General features: G+C 27.3%; 1 long non-coding RNA gene across 1 annotated transcript; it reads right to left on the bottom strand.

The window, feature by feature from the left end:
* Positions 1-3,374: 3,374 nt before the first annotated feature.
* Positions 3,375-5,642, bottom strand: LOC106430799. The gene is made up of 3 exons (XR_001286084.3): positions 4,626-5,642; positions 3,981-4,359; positions 3,375-3,880 (listed from the first exon to the last, which is right to left on the bottom strand). It is a non-coding gene; the product is annotated as an uncharacterized LOC106430799 (long non-coding RNA).
* Between the last annotated feature and the right edge of the window lie 6,567 nt (positions 5,643-12,209).

The raw sequence follows: 12,209 nt of genomic DNA, 5'->3' as shown, positions 1-12,209 counted from the left end.
TTATAATTTTTACCCATTTTAATAATAAATCATACCAAAATAATTCTACTTTAATACATAATTTCTAAAAAAAATATTATTTGTAAAATGAGTAAATAAAGTATAAAGTTATACTAATTTTGTGAAACAAATAAAAATCTCAAAACTACTATTTTCATGAAATGGAGAGAGTATATATCCAATAACTTTTCATAATGTTATTTTAATTTAGATATAAATTATTAAATTATATATAAATTTTAAATTGATATTATAAATTCTCTAACTTCCCTTCAATATTTATATTGGCCATCAATGTATTAAATTATGTTTTCATATTTTTATTTATGGTATGTAATATAGTAATTATCAAATTGTATGTGTGGATTGAAAATAATTTTAGTGGCACTGAAAGCCTTATACACTGTTACAACTTATAAAACATCAATAAAACAACAAAAGCCACTAAACATCATATATTATCAACAATTTAGATTTTGAAAACCATGAGCCAAAACAAAAATAATAAAATACAAAAAACTATTGACATATTCTCTTAGATTATACTTATATTATGTTTATTATTTATCAATTTATTTTATGTTATTTATTGTTTTCATGCTTCTATATACTTTTTAATATTTTAGTTTCGTTTTGTCGTTATTTTTTATTTTTTTATTTTTGTTTTAAATGTATTATTTTGATAATATCTGTAATTTTATGGATCAAAAAATAATTGGATGTCCATCGTGTATAAATACAAATTAATGTATTTTAGTTAGAAATATAATTGTTTAATATTTGGTTAATATGTAAATTATATAAAATATTTAGCATAAGTATACAATTAACATTTTATTACATATATTTTCAATAATGCTTTGACTTTAATCTTAACTTTAATTTGTTAGATAAGAAACAAACCAAAAAGATGAGATAAAGATTAAAGAATCAAAAACGTTAAAAATTACTAACACTAACGCAGTTCCTATGAGGATGAAAGAGCAACCTTCAAAGGAAGATATTGTGAGTCTGATAAGGCTTACATTTCTAACACTTGAAATAAGTCTAAGGTGGTCAAGAACTTGGATATATATAAGAAAAAGAGAACAATATGAAGATGGCTCGCCAACAAATCCAGCGTAAAACCCAATGTCCTCTTCCTTGTTTGCTATGTTAAACTCATCAATCTACCAACACAAGAAAAAACCACCAGATTCAAATAAGCACGTTACCAGACTTGTGTGACAGAAAGAACAGCCTACGTAAGAAATCTAATGTTGACTGTGTGCACTCACCATAAAGAAAAGGAATGGGAAAAGAGAGGGGATAGACAGAGCTGAAACGATTGAACCAAAATTAAAACTATTGGTTAGACAAAGAAACAACATGTTCTTCTTCGTTGACAGTGAGCCAAACAGAAAAAATAATTGAAGGAAGGGAATTATCGGCAAGACTTCATCTAAATATTGTTATTATCGGTATATATATATATGATAAATTGACAAATCAGCAAAATTACTTGTCAAATAATAGTATAATATAAATTGAAGCCCATTAAGATGATATATGACATTTATTTGAGCCGGTTCAGTAAATTAAATTTAAGTTTCAGACTTCTTACACAAAATACACTTCTCGATAACTGAAAAATATATTTTTTTTTAATTGCGCATAAATTTAGACATTGCTGCAATTCTATATCTACTAGGGATTTTCCCGGGCTACGCCCGGATTTTTGACAGTTATATTTTTCTAAATATATAATCTAAATCGTATATCAAATTTGCAATGATTTAAACTCAAAATTTGCTTATTGTTACTATCAAAAAATGTATTTGGGATGCTGAGCAAACATGTGAGATGAATAGAGAACATTTGTGTTAGCCTAGAAATGGTTAAATTTTGGTGTATTTTATTTATTATCACATAACTCTCGTATGTTGATTTGCTTCGGCTATATACAGAGAGGCGGAGAGCATTTATGTTGTCTAAGCTTTAATTATGATCCATATAGATTCTAAGAATACATTTTGATTCTGTAACACCGTACATAAGAACTTCATTATTAGTAATTAAATGGATTAATAAATATAGCTTAGTTGAAAGCAGCACAATCATTAATCAGAATATGGACTTGTGTTTGTGTTATTTCCTCGTGTAGGCAACACAAATGCTCAGCCGCTTTGTATAGCCGAAACAAATCAGCATGAGCTATCTGATTATAAATAAAATCCATAGGAATTTAACCATCTTAAGGCTTTTTTAGATTCAATTCTTGTATAAAATCTACAATCTTGTTCTCAAAATTAACGTTCAAGTGACCCATGTTTGTTAACGGAAACAAAGAGAAAGAGGAAAAATGGTGAGAGAGATCCATTTTAATTTTGTTGACCAATTTATCTTTGCATTAGAAAGGCATGAGTATTAGAATTATGTGGAAAAAAAGAGAACATGTTGAGAAGAGATAAATCTTGAAGCTGACATTTAATTACGTACAAAAGAAAATCAAACTACACAAAGAGCTTAGTAGATCTACTCCACAAAGAGAACACCATAACTGATCCATGACGTGAAGCTCGTGGTACCGCTGCTATTCTAAACTAATCCTCAGCATGTTAATCGCGTCGTTAAGCCTCTCATTAGGCATACATAAAGAACTAACTCATGCTTTGAAGCATCTCAAGTTCGTAGAAGAGAATGGTCGAAACGCAATCAAATTTGCTTTGAATTTTTTTTATAAAGGTTTTGAACAAATATTCACAACTTAATATTAATATTAGCAACTTTGAAAAACCAATTTTTATATAATAAGATGTGATCTAATGTATTTATGGTTTGGAAACAGTGAATATTTTTATGTTCAGATGCAAATGATAAAATAGGATTAGTTTTGTATTATAATAATTTTTTGACTAAATAAAACAAATGAAATGGCGAAATTACTACATGAACATGACTATTAAATTAGCTAATGGAATATGAAAAAAAAATTACTTAAATACTTTCATATTTCAAATGCATTATTTAGAAATATGGATGGATTTATTACGTCTCCATACTTCTTCCTCCACATACACATTGCTATACATAGATAAAATTAAGATTTTACTAACAAAATCAGTTCTAAAAGATCAAATAAACAAATGTACTATATCATAAGCAATGTATTGTTTTTTTAGTCAACGAATAAAAAATCTTGGAAATCTAGAATGGGGTATTTACTTGTAGCCGTACTCTCAATAACATTTTTATTTAATGAATATATCGCCGCCGTTACTAACACGATTTGCTATGTTTCCATCCTTCTTCCTACGCTACACATTTGCTATTCATAAATGTTATATATCTCAGTATATATGTGTGCAACGTATATAAGTATATAGATCTCTATATGGATGTAACATAGACTTATTCTTCAATGTTATTAACCATACCCATCAGAGTATTTGAACCAATAGAACTTCCAACCATACCGAACAAACAAAAACTTGAAAAATATACATATGCTCGTAGCTTACCGGGTAATCATTCGATATGTTCTAATATTTTATGTTTCTTCCACAATGGCGTTAAAAGAACTGGCGACTTAAATCTTTTATCAGTTTTTTTAACTTCATTGAGGCCTTGGCATCGAGAAAACGCAGACGGGACAGGAATCCATAGTCTTCACGGCTTGCATCACTCCTTGTCTTTAATCTGTAGTCTTGCATCAGACAACATCATCATCTGGGCCAAACCAGAAACTGGTTTTGGTTCAGGATGATTTGGTGCGAGGTGACTGCCTTGAGAAATTTCATCACATGTGTCACTATTTTCTGTAGCTACTTTGTATGCATTCATCGCAGATTTTTCACAATCAGCATATTCTCGCTCCGCCATTGTGTTATAGAAATTCCATCTGCAGAAACCGAAAGACAATGACTTTCAATCAAGGACACAGTTTGATAATCAAGCAAACTACTTATCCAGATGATCATATGATATTGTGGACACTGTACCTCTTTCTTGACCAGCCTCAAAATTTCTTTGCGCTCTCTACATATATCAAAAATAAATGGACTCTCGAATACGTATCAGATACAATATCTTTCAATACTCAGTGTTGTGAGACAAAGACATATATTACTCTAACAGTATCTTGAAGCTTTAACTCGAGCCATTTATGAGTAGAGCAGAAAAATACCAACAAAAGGACAAATGTCTACCGGATAGAGCAGCCAAAAAAAAAAGATAACAAAAGATCAGAACTCTGATCATATGGTTGTAACGAAAATGCTTCCGAGATTTCAAAGCAAGAGTAAGGAAAAGCACAATAAGAATATATAACAGAGCACATGTTTTCGGTCATGTCTCTTCCATAGCTTGATCCAGGTGAACCTGGAAGATCACAAAGCACAAAGACAGTCAGAAAATTCTAATAAGCTTGACTCGTATATTAACTGATTGTCGAACTCAAGTTCTCAATAGTGATCAAACCAAATTCTGCAACTTGTTCTGTGCAATCCAAAACAATTAGCATAGCATGGATAGAAAGAAATCACATCAAAGATTAAAAACACACAAAAAACAAAGTTCATTGTCCTTAAAAGAATCGTTGTTGGAGATTACAAATATTAAAATTAGAGGAGAAAATGAAACGGTACCTATTCATCGATGAGAAGATGCCTAAGCTGGATGAGCATCCATGTTGTAGTTGGATTGGAAGTTCGTTGTGTAAGTACGCATCAGCTTATATATAAAGATATTTGAAGCTGAAGAGAGAGAGAGGATCGTTATTAATTTGAGAAGGATAGTAAAGTTTGAGGAAATATGTTTCTCGAAGATCTTTGACCGGTGACGTTTGATTTTCACAGAACAGTGAATGGGAGAGGAAGGAGGAAAGTCACCGATACTATTGAAGACAGAGTTAGGAAGACCTAAGGTAATTTGGGCTTTGGGCTGCTCTGTCCGTATTATTTAATTGATTTTAGAATTTAGTTATTATTTATGACGTGGCAGATTGAAACTCTATAATTGGATGATTTTTTATGTTTAGGTGGACACGTTAGTTGTTGAGCATATCCAACTTTTAGTATAGGTTAGATATTATATTACTAATATATTTTTTATAGATACAACGTACTCTGACAAGCTGGTTCTGTTTTTCTCATTATCCATTTCAAGCATTCGGTTTAAGTAACCAACCGGTTATGTATTTTGATTCATAAAGATATTACCTGCAAGGAAAATAACATTTGGTAAACAAAATATTAAATATGAAGCCAAAAATCTTGCAAAAACGTATACAATATTTGCGTGCTCAATCATAATTGTAAACAACATACAGTGAGATCATAGTCAACCAATTGAAAATTGGGAAAAAAAATTTTAGAGAAGAAAAAAATGATAACTATGTCTTTTTAGACTAATATCTATTTTGTGTCATTTTTGCTTATAATACCTATTTTTGAATATAAATTTAATAAATGTCTTACAAACAAAAAAATTAGAAAAATAGTAACTATTGATAAAATACCTGTATGAACTTAATGGTATTTTTCTCAGTTCTAAAAATGTTTAAATCATAATTTTCAGATTCTATTCTAAATAAAGTAGAAATGACATTCTCCGAAGTAAAAAACGAAATCCATTTTTTTCATTGAATCTACAATGTTTAGAATATGTGATATACGTAAATAAGAATATTCTAAAAATATTTAGAATACACATTCCGCGCTTAACCTACCGATCTAAAATCTTTAGAAATCAAAATCCACACATTAATATAAATCTAAGACACGTAGAAACCGACTTCTACAGATTTACTGTAAATCTAAAACATGTAGAAATCAAAATCTACACATTACTATAATTCTAAAGACATGTAGAAACCGATTTCTACAAATTAACAATATTTTACGGATAAGAAATCAGTTTCCAAAAATATGGAAACAAAATATTTGGGAATATTCATTTTCATATTTTGAAAAAACTCGATTTTTTTTAAAACGTTGTAACCATTTTCTCACGCAGTCTTCTATATTTCATTGATTGTTCACAAAATTTTCACATTATTTCTACTATGATTCATATCTATGCTGCATGTAGTGTATGAAATCGACCTTTGCCGATCGAGTGAAATGGACCAGCTCGATCAGTATATGCTCCTCGTTTATTTTGTTCCTCATAATGTTCAGGATCGATTGATCTGTTCGACCTTGTAATTTTGGATCGATCTATCCTCCTTGATCGAACCCATTATTTATTATATTTTAAAATTAAAATTTTAAGAGTTTTTTTGTCATTTTGAAAATAATTAACCTAATGGGACATAAAGTATATGAAATTAGTTTAAATGGACATAATTATCATTTTTGCTCTAAAAAAACAATTTTTTTCTTGAAAACAATTAAGCATTAATATCCGTATATGAACTAATTAAGTTTGACTTACTAAAATTTAGGAAGCCACAAATTCTTTCTAAATATCCATTGCGTGATCAACAATCATATTAAATTTTCGATTGCATCACAAGCTAGATATATTCATCTAACTGCTATGTACGGAATTCACATACTTTTAAAAGTGGGAATATCTTCTTTTTTAAAGAAAACTAGGTGGATGCCCGTGGTTTCGCGGGTTTGAATGTTTTGTAACAATATATTTATTATAATTTTTTTAATTGAAATATTTTTTATTAAAATGTTTTTTTGTTAAATATTTTTCTAAGAATAATTGTTTAAAAAAATATAAATATGACTATTTTAAATATTTTTTTTGACATTTTGTATTGATAATTGTACTAAAATTAGTTATGTATAATATTCATGATTCAGTTTTTAATAAAATTATTTAATTTTTGAAGCTATATAATACTAAAACTTTTGGAATATTTTATATAATTTAGAAATACTTGATTGCTAAAAATAATTTTATGAAGCATTATATATATTATATAAATCAAATATTTAATTACCATAATTTATTTTGTGCCATATATTTAGGTCATTTGGATACTGATAAAACTATTTCTAGAACTAATTTTCGTAATCATAAATAAATAAAAATTGAAAATACATTAATAAATCAAGTTATAATATTTTTTTCTCAAACTCTATATATGATCGACACCTAAGAAAAAATAAATTAAGTGATTTATCATTTCATATAAAATAAAATTTAAAAATAGATTTTATAAATTAATTTATGAGCTTGTATAAATAAATTAAAACCTCTTATCATAATTTGAATCATATGATAAGCCAAGATAAATAATTTTATAAATGTATTTCTAATTTTTATAAATGATTTATAAAAGCATGTATGAATTTTATTAGATATTAATAGTTATTATAATACTTTATATAAAAATATAAGGCCATATACAAATATAACGCTTTATATAAGAATATAAAATCATTATATCGATTTTAATAAACTTTTTTTTTACTATTTTATCTAGTATATAAATATATAAAATGATCGAACATTATTACTTTTTCTTTTGTTTCAATAATTAGTTACTATAAATAATTATTTGTAATATTATGTAGATTTTTGGCAAGTGATATTAACTGTTTATAGATTTTTTTAAAAATCTAATTAAAATAAATAAAAATAAATAGAAACCATAAATTATCGACAGTCAATTTATAACAGTTTTTAAGATTTCATAAATGATCAACACATAATCAAAAATCTCTTAAATGACATATAAATTAATATATAGTATGCTATATAGCTTTGATTTTAAGCTCTTATAGATGCCCTAAAAACTCTTATAATAATTTAAAATATACAATAAGCCAAGATGAATAATTTGATAAATGTTTTTATAGATGATTATAAAGCATATATTATTAAAAATCATCAACAATTAGTTGCCATAAATTATTATTTGTAATATTATTATGTAAATTATTTGGCAAGTGGTATTAATTGGTTATAGACTTAACCTTCTTTTTTAGATCTAATTAAAATAAATAAAAATTAAAAATCATCGACCAAGAAAAATAATTTGATAAATGTTTTTATAGATGATTTATAAAGCATATAATATAAAATTTAGGAGATGTTAATATTTATTATGATAATTTATATAAAATATAATGCCTTTAAAAAAGAATATAAAATAATTATATTGATTTATATAAATGTTTTGTCGTTTATTATTTTATGTACTTTTAAAGTATAAAAATGATCAATTTGTTTCTGTTTTTATATTTTCAACAATTAGTTACCGTAAATTATTATTATGTAAATTATTTTGGCAAGTGATATTAATTGGTTATAGATTTCTTTTATTTCTTGATCTAATTGAAATAAATAAAAATTAAAAATCAGTGACCAATCATATTATAACAATTTTGTAAGAATTCACCTATGATCGACACGTAAGCAAAAATTGCTAAAGTAACTTTTCAATTAATATATAGTATTATGATAATTTATATAAAATATAATGCTTTTAAATGAGAATATAAAATCATTATATTGATTTATATAAACGGTTTGTCTTTTATTATTTTATGTATTTTTAAAATATAAAAATGATCAATTTATTTCTCTTTCTAAAATTTCAAGAATTAGTTATCATAAATCAGTATTTGTAATATTATTATGTAAATTATTTGGTAAGTGATATTAATTGGTTATAGACTTACCTTTTCTTTTTAGATCTAATTAAAATAAATTAAAATTAAAAATCATCGACCAATCAAATTATGACAATTTTGTAAGAGTTCACCTATGAGCGACACGTAAACAAAATTCAATAAAGTTACTTATCAATTAATATATAGTAGGATATTTAAGAGGTATATATATTATAATATTCCATAAATTTAGCCTAATTAAGTACGATATTAAATATATTCCTTAGTTAATCGTCATCTACTTTCATGTTCCAACAGAATGCCTTCAAAACATCCACTGTAGGTCCAAAAATTAATGGTTGTCTTTCCCTATCTGGGTAAACTCTTTCGACCTGATATCCTGATTTAACCGTATATTTTACATTGTGTATGAAATGTCATCCATTCCTATCTACCATCTAGGTTCTGCTCAGTGGTATACTTTCTATGATTTTCACATCCTGTGGATCCACCAAAGCCTGTAGCGCCTGCGAATTCCACATTCACGAAGTAGAATCAATGAAAGAATCCACTGTGAGGTCTGGATAAAGATTATGTTAGTTTTTATTAGCTGGTCTCGGGTGAGTAGTTGAGAGCCATGGATCGTTCTGTACAGATATAAATGATCTTGTTCCCACCCTTTTGATTAGTCATTTGCTTACCAGAGATCTAGCAGATATTATACTCCGTCAGCCATATGACGGAGAATATGAACGAATCGGTTCCAGGGGTGAAGCGTTCCTGTAATACCGACCTTTGAAAACTCGAGAAAATAAAGTGTTAGGCTTCTCTATCAAACGCCATATCTGTTTACCAAACATCGCTGTATTGAAATCAGTGATGTCTTTAAACCCTAAGCCACTTTCTTCCTTATTTATACATACTTTGTCCCATCATTTCCAGTGCATTCATCTTGTACTTTTCCAGGGCTCCACCAAAATTGTGCTATCGCACTTGTCAATTTCTTTACGGTTTTCTTAGGTAAACGATAGCAAGACATCACATGATTTGGTAATGCCATAACCATTGATTTAATGATCACTTCCTTTCCTCCTTTTGTGAAGAACTTAAAAGTTCAGTCGTTGATCCTTTTATTTAGACGATCCTACACAAAGCTAAAAACTTGTATTTTGGAGGCCTCCAAAATTATCTGGCAAACCTAAATAAGATCCCAAGATTCTTTGGCAAACAATAAGTATAGTATTAATGCACGCTACTACTGCACGACGTTGCTTGATTATAATACTAACTTGTGTTGCTTTTGTAAGGGGTTAAAATTCATGCTATATGCAGAAGGAATCAAAATTTTCACCTTCAGTTCAGCCTTCTTACTGGTGAATGGAGGTTTATACATGGCTTTTTTTAGCGTGGCCTCAAAGAAAGAATTCTAAATTCTAATTGTTGCCAAAGATTTAATTTTTTATAATTATAATATTTATACATTTTTGTAATGGAAATAACAATTGAAAATTTAATAAAACTATAAAATATACTTTAAATAATAATATTTTCCATTTTAATGTTTTAGAAAGTTCAAAAACCTTTATAAACTAAACACATTGAAAAAGATAATCAAATATGAAAACAAAAAATGTATGTATCCACAACACAAACAAGAACAATCAAGTGAATTCACAAAGATTAGTCACATATAACAATAACAAAAACATCCGTGCAGGCGTGCATTTCAAAACCTAGTTTTTTCATTAAAACGATAGTTACCCGTATTATAGTCTAATTCAACTAAATAAAAGCGATAGTTTTTAGGAAAATACCTTAGGATATCACTAAAAAAGTTTTTTTATCACAAATATAGATTCTAAGAATCAAAATGACCAAAATATTTCATTAAAGAGGTAAATATACACTTATACCCATAGGGTTAACTAATTCAAACCTTAGGGTTTAGATTTAAAGGGTGGGGATTTGGGTTTGAGGTTTAAAATTTTATAAAAAAAAAATAAATATTAAAAATTTAAAAATAAAAATTTGAAAAATAGTTTCAAAAAGTATTTTCGAATTACAAAAAGAAAATTTGAAAAAAAAATTAAACAAAATTTTGAAAAAAATTTTAAAAAACAAAATTCATAAAAAGTTCGAATTTGAAAACATATAATCTAAAAGTATAAAAATAATTTTTTTTTATTATTTATTATTTTTTTTATATATCTAGGGTATTAGTGTGATTTTACCTATTAAATGAAACATTTTGATCATTTTTCTCTTTGTGGTCTATTTTTGTGACCAAAATTTGAAAATGATGAGAATTGCCCTTGTTCTTATATAGGTTGGCATAAGGGCAACCACAACGCACATAAACTGTATTGGGTATACTAAAGTAAGAAAATTAAATAATTTTAACTAAAAAAATAATTTTAACTAAAAAAATAATTTGACCAATAAAAGAAAGACATATAGTGGAAAGAAGTTCTAATGTGAAGAGAAATATATTTCTGCACATATACTGTTTCTCTTTTTTTTTCACCTTTTTCAATATATTTTCTATTTTTTAGTCTTAATATACTTACTAAGAGACTGGTGTTGGAGGTGGCCTAAGAGCATCCGCAATGGTGGACTCATTCTTGGAGTCCTTATCATTATTATATTAATTTTTTTTTGTTTGAATAGTTAAGGACTCTAGTCAAAATAATCTGTCCAATGGTGATCTCCAATTAGGAGTTCTTAGAAATAAAAAATAATAATTTTTTTTTAAATTGAAATTGAAATTTTATTAATTGCATGATTAAAAATAAATATACCAGAAAATAGAAGTTTAAAAATGTATAAGTTTAAAAACTATAAGTTTTTCAATTTCAATTTAAAAAAAAATATAAATTATAAGCTAAAAATTTTCTATTAGTTTTTCTTATCTTATGTATAAGTTTATCTTCTTAAAACTATAGGTTTCATTTAATATAAGTGTGATAGAGTTTAAAAATGTCTATGTTTGATACAAATTTAAAAATGTTTACAAGTCAAATGTTTACAAGTCATAGCCACCACGTAGACAAGGATTTGATCCTTAAATTCCTTATGTAAGGATCAATCCTTGTATTATGTTACTCAAATAATAGTTTTTTAATCTGATAAACATTGGATGTGGAGCTAAGGATCCTTAACGGACTCCCATTGCAGATGGTCTAACAGTCTAACCCAATCAAAAATACAAAATAATTGTCGCAGACACAAAAAATGATAGAGATAAGCATTGACTCCAACAAACGGAGTCATGCTATTATGCCTTTCGCTATCACCACCAATACCAAAACAATCCCAGAGATTTCTCCACGTGTTACAAGCATTCAGTTTTCAACGACTCAGATCTTGAGTCCGCTTTACGGATACTATACACCTATTACAGACTAGCATACCCTTCACACTGACACAGTAACGCGAAACAAACTAACCAAAACAAGACTTGAAAACAAATTACATTGCACACCCACGAAATCTGTTTCCTTCCAAAACAAGACGGTCTCTTTATTATCTAACTGAAAAATTTGGATTATTTTGATAAAATTAGAAACATTAGGATCCTTTTCAAAAATATGAAAAATACAGGGGCCCATTTATTTTCTTCTGAAATTTTCTCCGCTGCGAGATCTCTACTATACT

This window comes from Brassica napus, chromosome A6, assembly GCF_020379485.1.
Source record: "Brassica napus cultivar Da-Ae chromosome A6, Da-Ae, whole genome shotgun sequence".
Classification (NCBI taxonomy): domain Eukaryota; kingdom Viridiplantae; phylum Streptophyta; class Magnoliopsida; order Brassicales; family Brassicaceae; genus Brassica; species Brassica napus.
The sequence above is the reverse complement of the archived record's forward strand: the minus strand, read 5'-3'. Positions and strand labels throughout refer to the sequence as shown.